This window comes from Ambystoma mexicanum, chromosome 7p, assembly GCF_040938575.1.
Source record: "Ambystoma mexicanum isolate Mex_15411 chromosome 7p, UKY_AmexF1_1, whole genome shotgun sequence".
In the NCBI taxonomy this organism is placed as follows: Eukaryota; Metazoa; Chordata; class Amphibia; order Caudata; family Ambystomatidae; genus Ambystoma; species Ambystoma mexicanum.
In genome coordinates, this window is record NC_090939.1 from 363,408,313 (window position 1) to 363,425,631 (window position 17,319).

The 17,319-nt window shown below is 42.6% G+C and overlaps 1 protein-coding gene across 1 annotated transcript in view; it reads left to right on the plus strand.

The window, feature by feature from the left end:
* TMPRSS15 (transmembrane serine protease 15) overlaps positions 1-17,319 on the plus strand; it is a 1,663,368-nt gene that overhangs the window by 677,630 nt on the left and 968,419 nt on the right. The gene's annotated exons all lie outside the window — the stretch shown is intronic.

Consider the following 17,319-nt stretch of genomic DNA (forward strand, 5'->3'; position numbering starts at 1 on the left):
TTCCAATATTGGGGACAAAATATGTAATGGCTCATCAACGTAGACCCTTATTTATTTTCAGGAAACAAATAAAGAGACGCTCGAATTGCAAGACAACACAGTTTAATGCAAATGCAAAACGGTCAGTAGGTCGGCCAGTCTCGTGAGACTGAAAAACTGAAAACTCGACACGCACACATCGGGCTGTAGTATTTAAAGACCAAAACCACAAAATTAGAATACCTTTGAATTCTTTCTAGACATTACATGTAAGTACCTTCTAACCATCCTACCAGCTCCTGCCTATACAAACTAATTACAAAAGAAATTGCCCTACCCTAATTGGCTACTGCTACAATATAAGTATCCCATCACAGAGGACAGTGCAGCCATTGAGGAGAGTGAGATCTGCCCCCTAGCAACAACTAGAGAGAGTGATGTTCCCTTCCGTGTGACCAGATGTATTGGCATACCAAGATATTGCCAAATCCTGCTGCTCTGCCGCATTCAAACAAGTCCTTGTTAATATTGCAAACTTGTCTGCATATGTCAAGGACACAAACAATTATTTCATAGAGTGCTCTACTCCCTGGGGAAGGTCTCATGAGAAAGTTCAATCAAGGTCTGATTTTTGGGAAAATAACTCATGCATATTTGTACTGCCCAGCCACCCTGCCCCGTACTTGGCAGTCCAAAGACTCTCTAGGATGTGGCAGAAAGGAAAATCAATTCAATAAATGGCAGTATTGTTCACCAGACATAAACTAAATGAATTAATTACACAGTCTCAACCCTAATCCAATATAATGGCCAAAATGGCTTCAATAAATGGCCGGCCTTCCATTTCCACATTATGCAATAATGTTCTTGTAGCTTGTATTTCCTCCTAAGTTTAGAACCTCGCACCAGGATGTTACCATTAATACTAATAATTGAAAAACTTTCCTATACCTACTGGACTATGGATTTACCACTTTACAGTCTTCCACACATGATTAGATCTTTCCTAAACATACAGACCTATAGGTACATGTATAATGGCACTTATTTACAGAAAATGAAATAAAATAATGCTGAGGTACAAGCAGACAGCTCTAGTGGGTAGACATGCCAAAAACAAACAACACAAATGAGAAATGGTTTCTTCAAAAGGGTGAGACGGAAAACCAGGGTGATTTGATACTTGTATATTTTGTAGTAGAAAGAGAAAGTGGAAACATAGTAATACAATGTGGCTTGCCTCTCCAGACATTCGGATACATTTGGAAAGTCCTTACACTGTCATGTATGCATGTGGAAATACCAGAACATGGATATTTTTCACCAAGGGAAACAGAGTATCAAAATAATTTTACAATGTCATGAATCCATTCTTTTCACAGTCCTATGATTGCATTCCAAGGTAGCCATGGCCACTCAGGAACGTGGTTGCATTTCAAGGCATGGGCAATAGAATTTCGCGTTGCCCAGATTTTCATCAATTCACTGTAAGGTGGCTGCCACACTGCTTTTGCATTATTAGGAAATGTTCCCAGGAAATCATAAATGTAGGAAGTCATGTAAATGAAACAGGTGATGTGATCAATCCAAACTTTTACATACCTCTGAGTAGGGCAACACGTGTTGGCACTTTTTTCTCAATGTGCCTATGCCTGTGCCTAGAGGAGGACAGTCTGTTTATTTTCTTTTTTTGTTTTAGGAATCTGTTGTTGGGCGACATCCTTCACCCACTATGGTTTGTGGCACCACACGCATGGACGCAGGCCTATTAAGATGACTATCTGGTTATAAACTGCTCATTCAGAAATACGAGAGCAGCCCGTCCATGTATATGCTGTATATGTGCAAGATGACTGAAAAATGTTGATTGAAAGACAGTGTTATGGGCCCAATGTGACCCCGCTAGAGTATTGTCGCACGTATAAATAGAGTATACTTGTTAATATGAATGTCAGATTGAAAGCAACAGACATTCAGAGGAAGGCCTGATTTAGGTATCACCATATGTGCATCAATGAGCTAAATTGAAAATGCCCAAGTAAGAGAGAATAGGAAGCATAATCATACAAAGGCTATTGGATAACATGACCAGAGTCAAATGAAAAGGGAAAGACAATCGCCCTCATTATAAGTTTGCCGGTCTGTTAACAACGGTACTGGTAAGCTTGCCAGTACCGTTGTTATCAGACCAGCAAACTACAAGTTCTGCTCACAGGCACCCACAAGCAGAGCATGTCGGATGCACCGGCACCATTCATGAATGGTGCCGGTGCATCCGACTTCCCCATTCCCATTGAGCCATATCGGGCTCAAATGGGAATAGGGAGCATTTCACGCCAGCACCCGAGGGGGCCATAATGACCCGGTAATTGCCCATTCGTGGGTGCCGGAATAATTCGCAAGTTTGACGGCATCCTGCTGGTTTTACCGGCAAGGCTACCGCCAAACTTGAAATGAGGCCCAATGTTTGAATTGTTTCTTGATTTTTCATTTTTTGTTGTTATTTTAGCCAGATATTACATAGCAGTTTATTAAAGTGTTCCAGGTGTGAGCATAACATGGTATGCAGAGGGAATGCTAGCCAAATAAGTTGTGCTAAATGTGTTTACTGAGAGTAATGGAGAAAGAAGAATCAAATAACGGTCTCACTGGCAGCATCACTAAATAAATAGAACTGGAAGAACTGATTACACATTGGAAAAGGGCAATTGAAGATACACGATTGTGGGATTTCACCTCTTGGAAAAGTATGTGAAAGTGAATAGGATCCCCAGAGGCCTGAGGTTGCAAATCATCCCTTCACATAAGGACGTGGATCCTGATCAACTAAAATAATAGTGGGACATTAAAGTAGAAACATATTTCAAAATTATGAATGCTTGGATTAGTTTTGTAAAGAGGGACCTGGAACAGCGTGAAAAAGAACCAAAGGAGATGTTGTTCTTGATCCAGTCAATATTTGAAGAAGAAACAAGAAGGCTGAAATGGAATACATTTTGGATACATACCAGAATGAATCAAATAGAAAACAGTCTAAACATTTAAAATAGATACACATGGTTATCAGGCAGGCTAAGCTTACACCTTTGATATAAAAATGTAACCTTGAGAAGACAAAGATGTGTGGTTAAACAATCAATGATGGGCTCAGATTAATTCCTGGAAATCAGCTGAATCCAGTCCCTCAGAATCTGAAGTGGACAGCACAGGTAATGGGGGAAGACCAACAAGGACAGATGAAGTTTGTTTTAGCAGAAATCGAAGTTTTGAGAATGGGAATTTGCATAGACTGCAAGCAAGGAGCAACCATGACAACAAAAAGATCATGCAAAGCAAGGGTTATCCAAAGAAGAGAGGAGAAAGACAGAAATGGTCACGGCATTATTATGAGATACAAGAGGAATCAAAAGAAAAGCAGCATCACAAGAAAAATATGACAATGAGAAAATAGTAGTTAACACTTTAATCTATAATATAATGAAAGACTATTTGGAAGAACATCCTCTACAAGGCTCCCTTGGTATGCATGGACAGTGGGAATTTACACTTTTGTGAGTAGCGATACTAGATAAAGGACAGAGTTGAGATGCATACCAACTAATGGAAGAAAATGGAACCACCATAGAGGTATTGGAGATTATGGTGTTGGATAATTTGACAAGTTTTGAACAGAGTTTAATCCAGAAGCATGGCCATTCCAAACATAAGGTACAGACAAGGTTTTAAACATCAAAGCAACTGAAACAGTACTTGAGAACGAAAGCTGAGAATGGCCCCTTTCCTTCCTTTACTTTTAAGATATTACTTAAATTAAAAGATAAACTGGTAAGAAGTGATTTTGGGCCAGGAAACAAAGAGAGCAATTGGCTTGAAAATAGAGCTGTTTATCTGCAATACTGTATCTGTCTCTCCATATGGTTAGGTCCAAATGTAAATGTACTTGGATGACTTAACAGGAAAATCAATGCAATTGCATGTTTATTTAGCTATAATTCCACATATGTCTACGATGTGTTGATATGTCCATGTCAGAAAATATTTATTGGAAGTATGATTTTGTGCCTTAAGCAGAGGCCGCTTATCCATAATGGGTGACAGGACATCGACCCACCCATTTTGAATGCGCCAACAAGCCACCCCAGTACAAACATGAGGGCTCTCTCAACTGCAATACATATCTAAGGGAGAGCAGTGCACTTTCCCTTTGACCAGCATGCATGTTCATGGGACCATGCAGGGCCAGGAACATTTAGCTTCCTAACGTTATCCATTGTGGATGTAGGCTTGGGTACTGCTATTTGTATTTGTTTATTTATAACGTGCAGACCATCAGGCCCGGGGGCATCATGGCGCAATTTGTACAGGGTTGCAAGAAAAGAACATACAGGGAGATAAATTACAATGAAAGTATACCAATACAGCATAATAACAATCTTAATAATTACAAATATTACACATGGTACAAATATTACATTTGCTGCCCTGAATATGTTACAGGGATGCTTATGCACTGCCTCACAGATTCAAAGCTGCTGGATAATATTCCACAGGGCTCTCTGGATCCTAGGCTCATGTAAAGGAACCAGGAAGAGCTTGCTGAATCTTAGTTCCTGTTGTGCAGAGCCATAGAGCTAACATGCCACCCATAAAATCAGCTTCTGGACTAGGGCTGAATTTAGAAAAAAACACATATGTAAATGTGTGTGTATGGGTGGCACTGTGTGTGTAATCAATGAGTGTATGTTTGTGTGCACACACACATGAGTGTATGTTGTGTTGGTGCGTGTGTTTGTGTGAGAGATTGAATGTGTATGTGTGAATGAGTGAATGTGTATGATTGAATGTATGAACACAATGCACCCTCTCCCCATGGGCCCCAAAATCAGAAGCCAACTCAACATCATGGTGAGGGTTGTGCTTCATGCTGGCAAGCATGCCTTTTATCTGAGGTTGAAGGAGCAGAGCAGAGACCTGCTCACCAGCATGGTGAGTGTCGCTCACCATGCTGATGAGCGGGTGGTTGTTTTAATGAATTAGAGTAGAGGACCCGATCACCAGCAATGTAAGCAACCTTCAATGTGCTGGTGAGAAGGCCTCTGATTTGGGAATGCAGGTGGAAGGGGCACAACAATGTTAAAGCAAACATGATATCAAGTGTAAACAGACTGACTGCAGCAATGCAATCTAGTCTAGTCATGTAACAACGCTTGTTTGCATGATAAGTGTTGTTATATGGCTAGACTGAACTGCATTGTTGCAACCAGTATGGTTACATTTTCTGCCTCTGACACTCCATTTTTCTGGGCATTTGTGATAAAGCAAAAAAGATGTCTGTCACTGGGCGCCCGTCCTGGAGGTTTTGGAAGCTCTGGTGCTTGCGCCATTAACGTACCATCACGTTTCCTCTAGAACAGCAGTTCCAATCGAGTCTTTACCAAGATGGCGCTTCTCGTGTGTATACAGTCTGCTTCTGTCAGCAGCGCTGCATGTTGCATCCCCCACTCTCTCCCGTAACGCTCGTGTTATTTCTTTTGCACTTTGTGTGCCCTTTGTTCCTGCCTTTTGCCTTTGCCCGCTCGCTTTCGATGTGTTTCTGGCTCTCCTTACCCTTCCTTTCAGCCTTTTCTGTTCACGCTCCTTCTGCTACAGACGTCCACTTGCTGTTAGCTTTCGTCCTCACCTTGAGGCTGCTCGGCTGGCACAATCTGTTCCTGTTCGGACCTCTTTTATTGTGTTCTCCTTCTTGATAGTTCTCCCTCTGACCACCCTTCAACTTTCCTTGTTCTGGTTTGCTTGCTGCCCCCTGCAGCCTGTTCCACTGCCGTTCCCTGTCAGTTCTATAAGTGTATTTCTGAAGTTATCGGCTTCTAAATGGAACTGTTTACCTTCACAATATTATAGCCTTTGCTACCGATCTACCAGTGGAAAATCACCACAGCTTCCTCTTCTATAAGGAATAAGCCACAACAAAGCAAGGTTTTTTTTCTGCCTTCTCTGGCTTTTCCCGCTGATTGGCTGTTCCGGGGTATGGGTCTCTTGCCCAGGCTATTGGAACTAGCGAGCATAGTGGCTTCCCCCCATGATAGTCCATACCTCTTGAAGGGTAGATGATCTACCAGAAGGAAGGCGTCCACTCTGCCAATAGAGGAACTTTCCGGACTTCGGAGGAAGATTCTGATGAGGTGGAAAAGACTAACGTTGACAAAGTATGATTATGTTGCTATACTGGCTTTTTGGTATAGTCAGTCCTTTTATTTCTTACTGACATTTTTAACTGGCCATTTATGATAAGGTGTTAGGGAGAATTCTCAGAAATGTGTTCATTCCTTTCTACCTTAGAGACCCCCAGCCCTTTGGATGGATTTTAGGACTTTTTATCTCTCTCATGTAATTTGAATGTGATTTAATTCCTGTGTTCTTTTCTTAATTTTGGAGTCTGACAAACTCCATAGGCATCATATTTACATTGTGTCACACAGCACCTTCAGTGCAGAGGCACAGGGAAGTCTCTTAGATTTCCCAAAGGTTTAAATACTTTCTCTTGGTGAAACTACTAACTTTCTAACCCCAGCACACACTATCTTACCATAGGGTGTTGGAGGGGTTCCCTAGACTTCCCTTTGTCTAGTGTTTTATGTAACATTTTTATGTTACCCTTCCTACAATTAATGGCTGGTGTTAGTGGTTTGTAGCGACGGTAAGATACCCATGGGTGCTCATTTTGTAAAAATGGCCCCAGTCTTCTTTTTCACCATTTATTGTCAGGAAGGTCCTTCTTGAGATTTTTGGCGGGATTCACGAGTGGAGCCCACCTCTGGCACCAGTATGTCTGGCAGGGGAAAGAAGTGAGGGAGGTGCCCGAAACTCCCTGTGCTTAATCTCCTTGGTTACAGGAATGCACCCAAAGGTGATTGGTCGGCTGGCTGTCTGACTAGGACAGCCACCCTGCTGTGTGATTGGCAGCTAGGCTGGAATGAATGGGAGAAGCCTGCATTAAAGTCAAGGCTTTTTGGCTTGGAAGGCAGAGTCGACCACTGGATAAAGGAATCCGAAGAATAACTTGGAAGAGATGCCTGCTGCAACTCCTGGACCATTGGTTTCCCCGGTGAAGCCTTGCTGCTGTGCTGAAGCTACAAATTTGCCTCGAATAGAGAAGCCCTGCAAGGACGACTTCTCCCTTTGAGTTAGTGGGACCAATCAACTCCAAAGTAAGCTCGTCTGGACATCCTCTCGAAGCTGGTTGCATTTCCACTGCAGTTGCTGCTGGAACTGAAGAGCCTGGAAGAGCAACACCAGTGTTGCTTTTAAGTCGGACCTCTGGACTTCCCTGATGCAGGACTGACCAAGCCTGAGCCACCTCAACAGAGTACTGGACCCCAGAAACAAGGAAAGTCTGAAGTGGTATCCGAGAACCACAGTGTTACTATTTGCTGTAGACGCAAGTAGCTGAAAGACATTGAAGTTTGCCCATTGCTGCCACTGACCATCCCATTGCAGAGCAGGAGTCCCCAGATGTCCTCCCTCTTGTCCCCACGACTGAGGCCCAGGAACAACAGGATCTGCAGAAATGTACAGGAACAGAAGCCAGCTGGAACCATAGCAGAGTTGCTAAAGCTTTGCCCTTTACAAATCTCCCAGCCTGTGGCCCTTCAAGTGTTCTATTTTCTACAAACATTTCTAGAAACATTGTGCAATACATTTTACCTACCTGCAAAGAAGATCCTCAGCTCCCCTTGACATTGTGCAATTAACATTGGCTGTCTTGGCTCTCTGAGAGACTCCTCTTTACCTCTGACTTTGTGCTTTGGAAGGTGTTGAAATGTCCTTGCCTGTTTTTAGAGCTATTTGTTCACCTTTGTTTTATACCTCTATTCTATTTTTTTCCATCTAACTCAGTATTGTTCTACATGTACCGGTGATAAATCAATGCCCACAGTGTCTTAGCTTTTTAAGTCACCTGAGGGTGTAGGAAGGGTCTGTGTGCCACCCCCAATGGGTGTCATCTGATTTAGAGAAACTGAGATTGTGTTTTGAGGCATATTTAAGTGTTACATGTATATAACTGACTGTGAAATAAATGAATAATTGTTGTATCAAGAAACCTTGAGTGTAAGTGTTTATTTGTATAACTGTATTGTGAAACACTGTGTCACAACAGTATTGCTCACATCGACCCCTCTTGAGATAAGCCTGGCTGCTCGACCACACTGCCAACCTGTATAGTTCAGACTTATACCAAAGGTTGGGTCTCTATTGCCAGGAGGTCAAGATTATTGTAGTGCACCCAAAGGGTACTGCATACAATCTTGCCTAACGTAAAGCAAGCGTTTTCAAGTATTACAAGATTAGATGAGCCTGTTTGTTCAACCAGTCTAGCCATTTTTATTGTGGGATATCATGTGTTTTGCTACTATAAAGTAAGCATGATACGTGTTATTGCATGTCATTTTTACCTGGCATCTATACTAAAGCAAACATAAGTGTTAATACATGTTGGATATGTTTTCTTAATGTTGCAAGGCATTTTTATTTGCAAAGTCAACAGGAGCATGCAAATGTAAGGGCACAGCCATCGTGAACATGATATAATATGATATGGCATTTATAACAAGCCTATACACAAGTGTTTCAAGGCGCGATGAGACAAGGGAGGGGGAACAGAGGGAAGACAGAGACAACGATTCTACTAGGCCAGGTGTCATTCAGATCGCGCACGTGCGAAGGGGAAAGAGGGAAAGTGCAGGGGAGGAGTGTGAGGGGATAGTGCAGTAATGGGATGACAGAATAAATAACACTAAGTAAATGTACGGCCAGCTGGTGGCAAGTTGGGATAATAGAATAAATAGCAATAAGTAAAAGTCGGCCAGCTGGTGGCAAGTGCAAGGGTAAGTGCACACATCCGGTGTCGAGTGCTGGTAGTGGACTGTTGGGAAACAGAAACAGTCCCCAAGTGCAGGGTTTGCCAGTAAAGGCAGTGCAGGTGTGCGACTGGTGGGGGAGGGGACCTGGGCTCGAGATTAGGAAGGAATTCAGCAGAGGAGAGGAGGAGAAAAATCAGAAGCAAAGAGAAAGGTTTTGAGGTGCTTCCAGAAACAGAGATTATTCTCCTCAAGTTTCAGTGAGGCAGGGAGGCTGTTCCAGAGGGAGGCCTCTCTGAAACATGTTTTTTATACTGACATATGCAGTGCAGTGCTGCTGACTTGCATTTGTTCTATTCTTTCATGTGTTACCCTACAAAACCGATTGCAAACTGTCTGGCATTTGACATAATCTTTCACAGAAGATGTGCTCTATAATGCACAATTTGAACAGATTATTCTAAAGGTTTTCCTGCAGGAGAACGACCCAGACCTTCCCTTGGTTGGTGTGAGCCCTCTCACTTTATTTGTGGAAAATAATTACACCGCTCCAATTAAAACAATTACCATCTGCTACGGGCCTTAAGTCATGTATGCAGAAAGCTGCATAAGCAATAAGAAAGAGGGATCTAAGGTATCCTTCGGTACACCACTATGCAGATTCATTAAAGTTTTGTGAGATTCACATAGTGATTAATGGGAAGTTGGGTGGAGGAGGAAAACATAGTTCCCTTTGATAAATAGCTTGGGGTCTTTGCAGCCAAGGGGTCATAGCATCTCTGGAGGTCTGCATATTTTCCTGTTAATATAGGGGAATAATAAGGTAAACTATACAGAAAACCAGTAGAAGAATAAATGGTATTCCTCTCTTGTTTCCCCTATATTGATGTAATGTGCCATTAATTGAAACTAATGTAAGTAGGCATTTAAGTGGAAGTTTTATTGTTTATTTGATTTGATTTGTTTCAAAGCTTTTATATCAGATGGGATCTCCTTAATAGGGTATTGCATATTAGCTGTGCAGTGTGTGTGCAGTGTGTTGGGTGTCTCACAGGACTCACACAGAATTTTGGAGCTGCTGGACTTTTTGCAGGAGTTTGGAGTCTGCTTTCACTTTTTTTTCTTTTGGAGGCAGAGCAGTATTACACAGACTTCGAACCCGTACAGAGTATGCGTGATGTGTTTGCAGTGTTTTAGGTGTCTCACAGTACTCACACAGACTTTTGAGCAGCTGTGCTTTTCGCGGATCTGTGAGAAGTTTACTTTCACGTTTTACTTTTGGAGGCGGAGCGACATTAAAAAGACTTCACTCCAGCGCAGAGCGTGCGTGGTGTGTGTGTGCAGTGTGTTAGGTGTCTCACAGTACTCCCACAGACCTTTGGAGCTGCTGGGCTTTTCTCATGAGTTTGGAGTCTGCTTTTACTTTTTACTTTTGGAGGTGGAGCAGCATTACAAAGACTTTACAGCAGCGAGGAACATGTGCAGTGTGTTAGGTGTTGGGAGTTGGACAGTCTGCAGAGGAGAATTGCATCACGTTGCTTGGTCTACTGGCACGTAGGATTGCAACCTCTGATCGTTGGAGAAAAGATGGTGAGTGCAAAGTTTTGCCACTAAGTGGGGAACGATGTAAGATCCGCTCAGCGGCGCCACAGTTGATTCTACATCTACGCGACACATCACAGACGACGAGTTCGAAGCCACTGCTGTCCCCATCCCACCCACTCTCGTGGAGACAGGTTTTCGTCAGGCTGAAAATCTGCACCAGCATTCTAGAGGAAACCAATTGCAAAAAGCAAAAAAACAATGCCAAAAATTATTCACATTTGTTTTCTCACCTTCACGCAAGCAGTGTCGCCTATACCAGCTGCAAATTATGTTTCAGAGAAATCTACAGACAGTGACCATCATAATTGTCAACTGGCACCATCACTGCAAGTGGAAGAAGTTTCTGGTGAGCATGCCCAACATCTGGAAGTAGAGTCTCCCATTTCCAATACTCCACCAACAAATCTCTCGATGGTGGACACTCCTCCAGATATGCTCGATTGCTCTGGCTTTCAACAAAATGGGCAAGGCACCTCGGGCACTAACATTTTCTCATCATTGCTGGCACCGCTCACACCCATGCCCCCCCCCCCCCCCCGGTGACTATCTGCAGTAATGTGTAAAATGGAGGGTGGAAAAGTGTACATCTTTTAAGACTATGCCGCCTGCTCAGGTGTATTGCCTATCCAAAAACCTCATGGGCCTCTTGGGACACAGGTTTTCAACAGTCCAATGAAGGCATTATTGGGCCTTCCTTTGGCAAGTAATCATCATTATGGAGACCGGCAGGCACTACCTTGGGGGCAGCCTCCCCGTTCAAAGTTGGCGCAATGGGTGCGCTTGAGGCCGCAAATTGAATTACAGGAAGTTGACATAGTCCTGGCGCATGCAGCCAAACCATCTGACATCAGTAGCCTGGAGGTACCAGATGAGGACTATGTTGAAGAAATCCTGAGTATGGCACCAGTGACAGAGTTGGAGCTGTTGGGGAAATCGCTTTTTGAATAAATGACTGCGGGCTGCACATTAGAAACATTTCAAAAAATATACCTTCCAAAAACTTAAGAAAGCAAGGCGCACAAGGCTTTATCAATTAAGTATTTGCACAGACAGCAGTCAAGGCTGCCTTTCCCAGCTGGGTTGGGCTGGGGTGTTGGTGCTGGACACAGGACAGGTCACTAGCCAGCCCACCATGTCCTCTGTTCCAGCTTCAAAGGGTGGGCAGAGAGAGTAAAAAGGGGTTCCACCTCCTGAAGTGGTGAGTCCACAAGCAGCCCTGGTGACAGTAATGGCCACCCACAGGGTGTTTCCAATGGTGCTCCGCAGTCTGAAAATGCCATCATCTTCGAATCTTTCAGGCCAGTTACTATGCCTTGAATAAGGGGCCACACCCTCTGCTATGCCAGGGTTAAAGACTATACAAAGAGGCCCCATTACCTGAGACACCCACGCAGGAGCGCTGCATGCAGTGTCCACTGGGTTTGCGCAATTTGCACCATACAAAAGAGCCAAAAAGGCAGGAAGACTAACTGTGGTGATTGAAAGCGTGAATCCAGAAACCTGCTACTCAGTTTTGAATCGATCAAACATAGTGGGCCTCATTACGAGTTTGGCGGTAGCCGTGCCTGTATGACAGGCACGGCTACTGCCATGCTCGCTACCAGCACCGCCTCCCGCGATTGGGCAATAACCGGCCCATTACGGGATGAAGGGGCCGCTAATTGCCCATTCGCGGGAGGCGGTAATGCCGGGCTGCCGATCCCCATACTGCACCATAGGGCACAAGGGGGGGTCGGGAGCATGGTTGCACTGGCACCATTTATAACGGTGCCTTTGCAATCACGAGTTCTGCTCGCGTGTGCTGCACAGCAGGGCTGTCAGAAACCTGCAAGGGAAACTCGGAATACGGCGGTACGGTATGGACAGTGCCGGTGCCATACCGGCACCGTCCATAATGTATCGCCAGGATTGTAATAAGGCCCATGGTCCCTCTTACAAAAAATACCAATGCTGGGTCTGGTGATGTGGCCACAGTACTATTTCTTGATTGATCCAAAGTTGATCAAGTCATGATTTACCTAAACTCAAGATTAGTTATGGACACCCTACTCAAGGATTGTGAACATTTGAAATGTTTGGGGTTTGACTTATTGACATTAAATATCAGTTCTTGTCAGGGGAAAACTCAACTAATAGATCTCCAACAGGAGCATGGCGGAAAGCAACCATTGCAGCCGGGGCCTAGGGCTTCTGCGGAAGAGCACGTTTTGACCCTAAAAAGAAAAACTATAGCATCTGAAAAAAGCGGGGATTGGTCATGGCTTATGGCCTCCTACTCGGATTAGACTGAAGGGTATTATGCCTGTGAGCAGGGGGGTATTTCTGAATTTGCAGATGGGAAATTGGATTGTCAGTAGCCTCATTCAATTACAGAAGTCATACTCATCTGTTTATTACCATTTCCTTGTCTTGCATATTTAGAAATCATACCGTTATACATTTGCAGGAAACATAGCATAAGTCATGTCCTTTGATTGTTATAATGTTGTCCATCAGGTGGCACTACAGGGTGACAATGGTCATCCATATGGTGGCCTTTTGACCCTTGTGAAACTCTCCCCGCTAAGAAAGTGACATCCTTTGAAGTTCAGTTTGGTATATTGGCCACTCATATTAGATTTCTTACCAATTTGGTAGTGATTAATATCTATTAGCAGGGTATGGGAGCCATAGTGGAAGCGGTTGAATTGGTCTCCTCATGTTTTGCGGGTTGGTACAATACTAGCCCATCTGGGCACATTCTGGTGTCAGGTGATCTAAACTCAGATTGTGTTTCTATGATGGGTCTGAATGAAACAGGTTCAAGAAATGAGGATTTAAAAATAAAGAACAGAAGAGTGTGGGCAGACTGCTTTAGAGGCATGGGGCTTTTACCTCTTAATGGGTCGGTAAGAGGAGGCTTTCCCCCTTGGCAACTTGGTCTAACGGGCTGAGTTCCTCCATCATCGATTATATTTTCGTGGGGCATTGGTTGATGGAAAATTGTTCCTGCTATGAAGATTGAAGGAGGGAGCTTAGTGACCACTCCTCCTTGGCAGCTTATTTTAACCCATTGAACATCACCAAAGGCCACACTGCTTAAGACTTGGGATGGAGGGCATTCCTCCTGAATAATCCAGCTAATCGCTTACATTGGACTCTGCATATGTTAACCAAAGTCACTAAAACAATTGTTGAAACTACTCCATAAATATCCAAGCACAAAATGCAGACTGACTTCTCAATCGAGATCTTTGAGTGCTGCGCGGATAGTGTAATTGCATCTAACGTCAATAGGGCAGGCAGTAGGAAGTGTGCTCTTTTCCCAACTTAAATACATACAATAGGGAGGTGGGTAATAGAAGAAGAGTGTTGAGATGCCTACTTAGGCATATAAAACATAATTCCTGTCTATCTGAACAGTCCAAAGAGGTCATTATGAAGAAAGCATATCAGGGTTACAAAACTGCCTCCGTTCATCTAGAGCTCATCACCTTCATATTGGACTCTGAAACAATGTTAGCTGCATTGGCTCACAGTAATTCAAAATTGTTCTGGACATTGATTAACACTACAAGAAATATTCAAGTGGATAGGCTGGTGAATGCTGTAACTAGGAGGCTTGGGTACAACATTTTGAAACACTATGTCCCACCCCAAAATCCGTCCCCTTCTAGGATGACTAAGGTATCCTCTCATGGCACCCAGTTTGACATCGGCCTTTCACAGTTCAAACTGATAGATCTAATTGGGAGAATCAGTAACTCACAGGCTCCTGGCCCTAATGGGTTTTCATACCATCTCTTTAAATCAAACCCATCACTTTGCGCAAAAATGCTTTATGTTCTATTTTCAGATATCATGAAATTTGAGCAATTTCTTTCAACTTGTGATAGTGCCCATATCACCCCTATATATAAGAGGGGCGAGAGAGGGAACCCAAGCAATTACCACCTGAATGCCATTGACCCAGGCTCAAAAATCTTCTCCTTTCTCCTGTTAAAACATCTGAAAATGTGGGCAACTAGCCAGAACTTAATATCTAAATGTCAAATGGGATTCATGGAGGGGATAGACACCCGATTGAATGCAATGTTACTTAAGTACATTCATTGTCAGTCTTGGTCAAAAGGGAGAAACCCAGTGTATTTCACCTCGATTGACCTTGCAGCAGCACTGGACGGGGTGTACCGAGTGTTGCTGTGTCGCAAGCTGCAGCAATGGGGTATTCCCCCTGGTCTTCTGAGATTGATAGTCACTCACCATAACAACTCCCCTATACAAGTTAGCTGAAATCATCAAGGCGTTTTGTCTCGCCCTATAAAAACCTGTAGAGGCATGAGGCAGGGATGCTTGTTAGCCCCTGTCTTTATAATTTGTATATCGAAGACATAGACCAATATTTGCAGCCTGCGGCCTTGGCAATCCCGACAATATCTATTTTAATTCCTATATGGAGTGGTTATGCAGACAACTATTGAATCTTTGACAATAACCCGATAGGTCTTCAACGTGTGTTGAATGGCTTCTCTGCCTTTGTCAATGCCAATGCATTGTCTATTAACTCTGCAAAAACAAAAGGTAATGCAACTATTGAGCACTCGGAAACAAGTTCAAGTGGTATGTTTAAGCAGTCAGTGGTGAAGATGAACTATTTTCTTTATCTTGGCTTTATGATAAATTCTAGACCCTGTCTTACTTCTATTCGCTCATGGCTCCACACCAAGGCCGTTTTGATAGCTAAGCAATTGCACAGGGTGAATTCTAAATTTGGCAAGTTTTCCCTACTGCCTTGTCAGCAATTTTTTGAGAGCAAGATTGTCCATAAATTACATTATGGGATTGAAATATATGATCCAGACCTGATAGCTTATTTTCCTCATGTAGAAGCCTTGATCTAGAGAAGAGTCCTTCACCGTCCATCCTTCACACTGCATTCAATAATTCTATATGAGTTTAGCAGTATTTCATTAAAGACTGGAGCCTTTTGGAGCTACCTATCATTTTATAGGAATATGCTAGAACCATCAGCAAATTCTCTGATGCTGGATTTTGGATAAGCATGTGAACTGGCTTGTCTCCAAGCTTTATCTGAAATAAAGGGACTTGCCCTATTGTTATTGACAGAGATGGGGTGTTCTGTGTTAGACCTTGCGGACAACCCAGATAAAGTTAAGAAGGCTCTATACACAGTGGATTGGGCTAAAATAGTGATGGAATTTCATGAATATCCCTCCCCAGCCCACCAAAATGGAGATCACAAAAAACAAGGTACCTTGATTCCATACCTATCGCTTTATTCTAGTAGAGTAGTCAGCTCCAACTTCCTGAGATCCAGTTTAAACCTGATAGGGACTAACAAAACACTGTTGTGATATGTTCTGGTTAAAGAAGAGGCTGTATTTTGTCGACTTTTACAGATGTGAAACAGAAACAGCTATGCATGTGCTGTTAATGTGTGAAGCCTTGAAGCAGTTAAGGGAAAGAGTGTTTTTTTAAGTTCACACATGACTACTTTTTATCAATGTGGAATTATTATTTGTCAGGATCAACCACACACATTGTAAATGTGGTGGACTCTTTTTTAATTCAATAATGATTGCGCACAAATTGTAATATTGATTAGAAAGTACTCTCTTTTTTAAGGTACATTTTCTATGGTTAGTGTGTGAAGGATCTCTTTTTCTGTTTTTTTATTCTTAGTTTATCAAGATATTAGTTATTTTTTCTTTTCTTATTTTTTTCTTCAAATGCATTACTCTAATTGATTACTTATGTATAGTTGTGCTGTTGTTAAAGGTTGAATTGAAACAAAAAAAAATGAGCTCTGGGTTATTTTTACATTGAAGTGTTGATGATACATGGCATGAAAAACCAGTTGAAGCACTAGGCATTTTCTGACAGTACTGAAAAGGAATGAATTGACTGAATTTCAGAATTGGTCATATTTTATTGAACGTATTTCAAGATAATGATGTTTTATTTATTTATTTAGATATGCTCCACATTCCCTACCTGTAATCATGCAATTTTCCCAGATTCAACAGAGTGCAGAATAGGGTGAAGTGTTTTGGGATTTTTTTTAAAGAAATACGTATATTGTCCCTGCTCAAACCTTATTATCTGATGCAGTGCTGCAGTCCCCCATTGAGTATATTAGAATAACCCCACAAATTGCCACTTCTTGTAGCAGAGTGTGTAACGTAAACATACCTGCCATCATGCAGCGGTCAGCAATCTATTACATTAACTAATTATTATTTTACTGACCAGTCTCTAAGTTTGGAGATCGATTCGAATCTGTGTTGCTCTGTGTTGTTTTGCTTGAAAAACAAAAACGTTTCCCCTGAGCTATCCCCCCAGCCACAGTGTATTATAGAAGTAGTAAACCCTACCTGAATCCTAGTGATAGGTGGCGAGCCTAGCTGAAGAAGGACATCATCCAGAAAGTGTTTGCTAAATGCACTTTAGCAATAATAAACCTATTCACGTGAGGTCATGCATGTTTTCATTTCCAGCGTGAATGCAATTTTGGTAACTTCATGCACATGTGTGATGATTTTAACCACAAAAACAATTGGTAGGTAATTTCTGCTGCTAAATGAATGGTACAGGCAAAACAACTTGAATGTTAGTGTAGTTGGAACTTTAGACGATTACGTCATCGGAAGAAAATAAAAAAAACATTGTACACCTCTACCTGGAAGGGCCTTGAAACTAAGTGTTGTGCCTCACATCAAGACACTTAAAAAGAGCTGTGTCCGGTCCTTCTACCACCACATTGATGTTTTGTCAATTTCAGACAACTGTCTTATGTTTGAAGGGGCTGAAAAGGGGGAAAAGGGGAGGGGTTTCCAACTATCATGTATCCATTAAAGTCTGGAGGGTCCTAACAGGT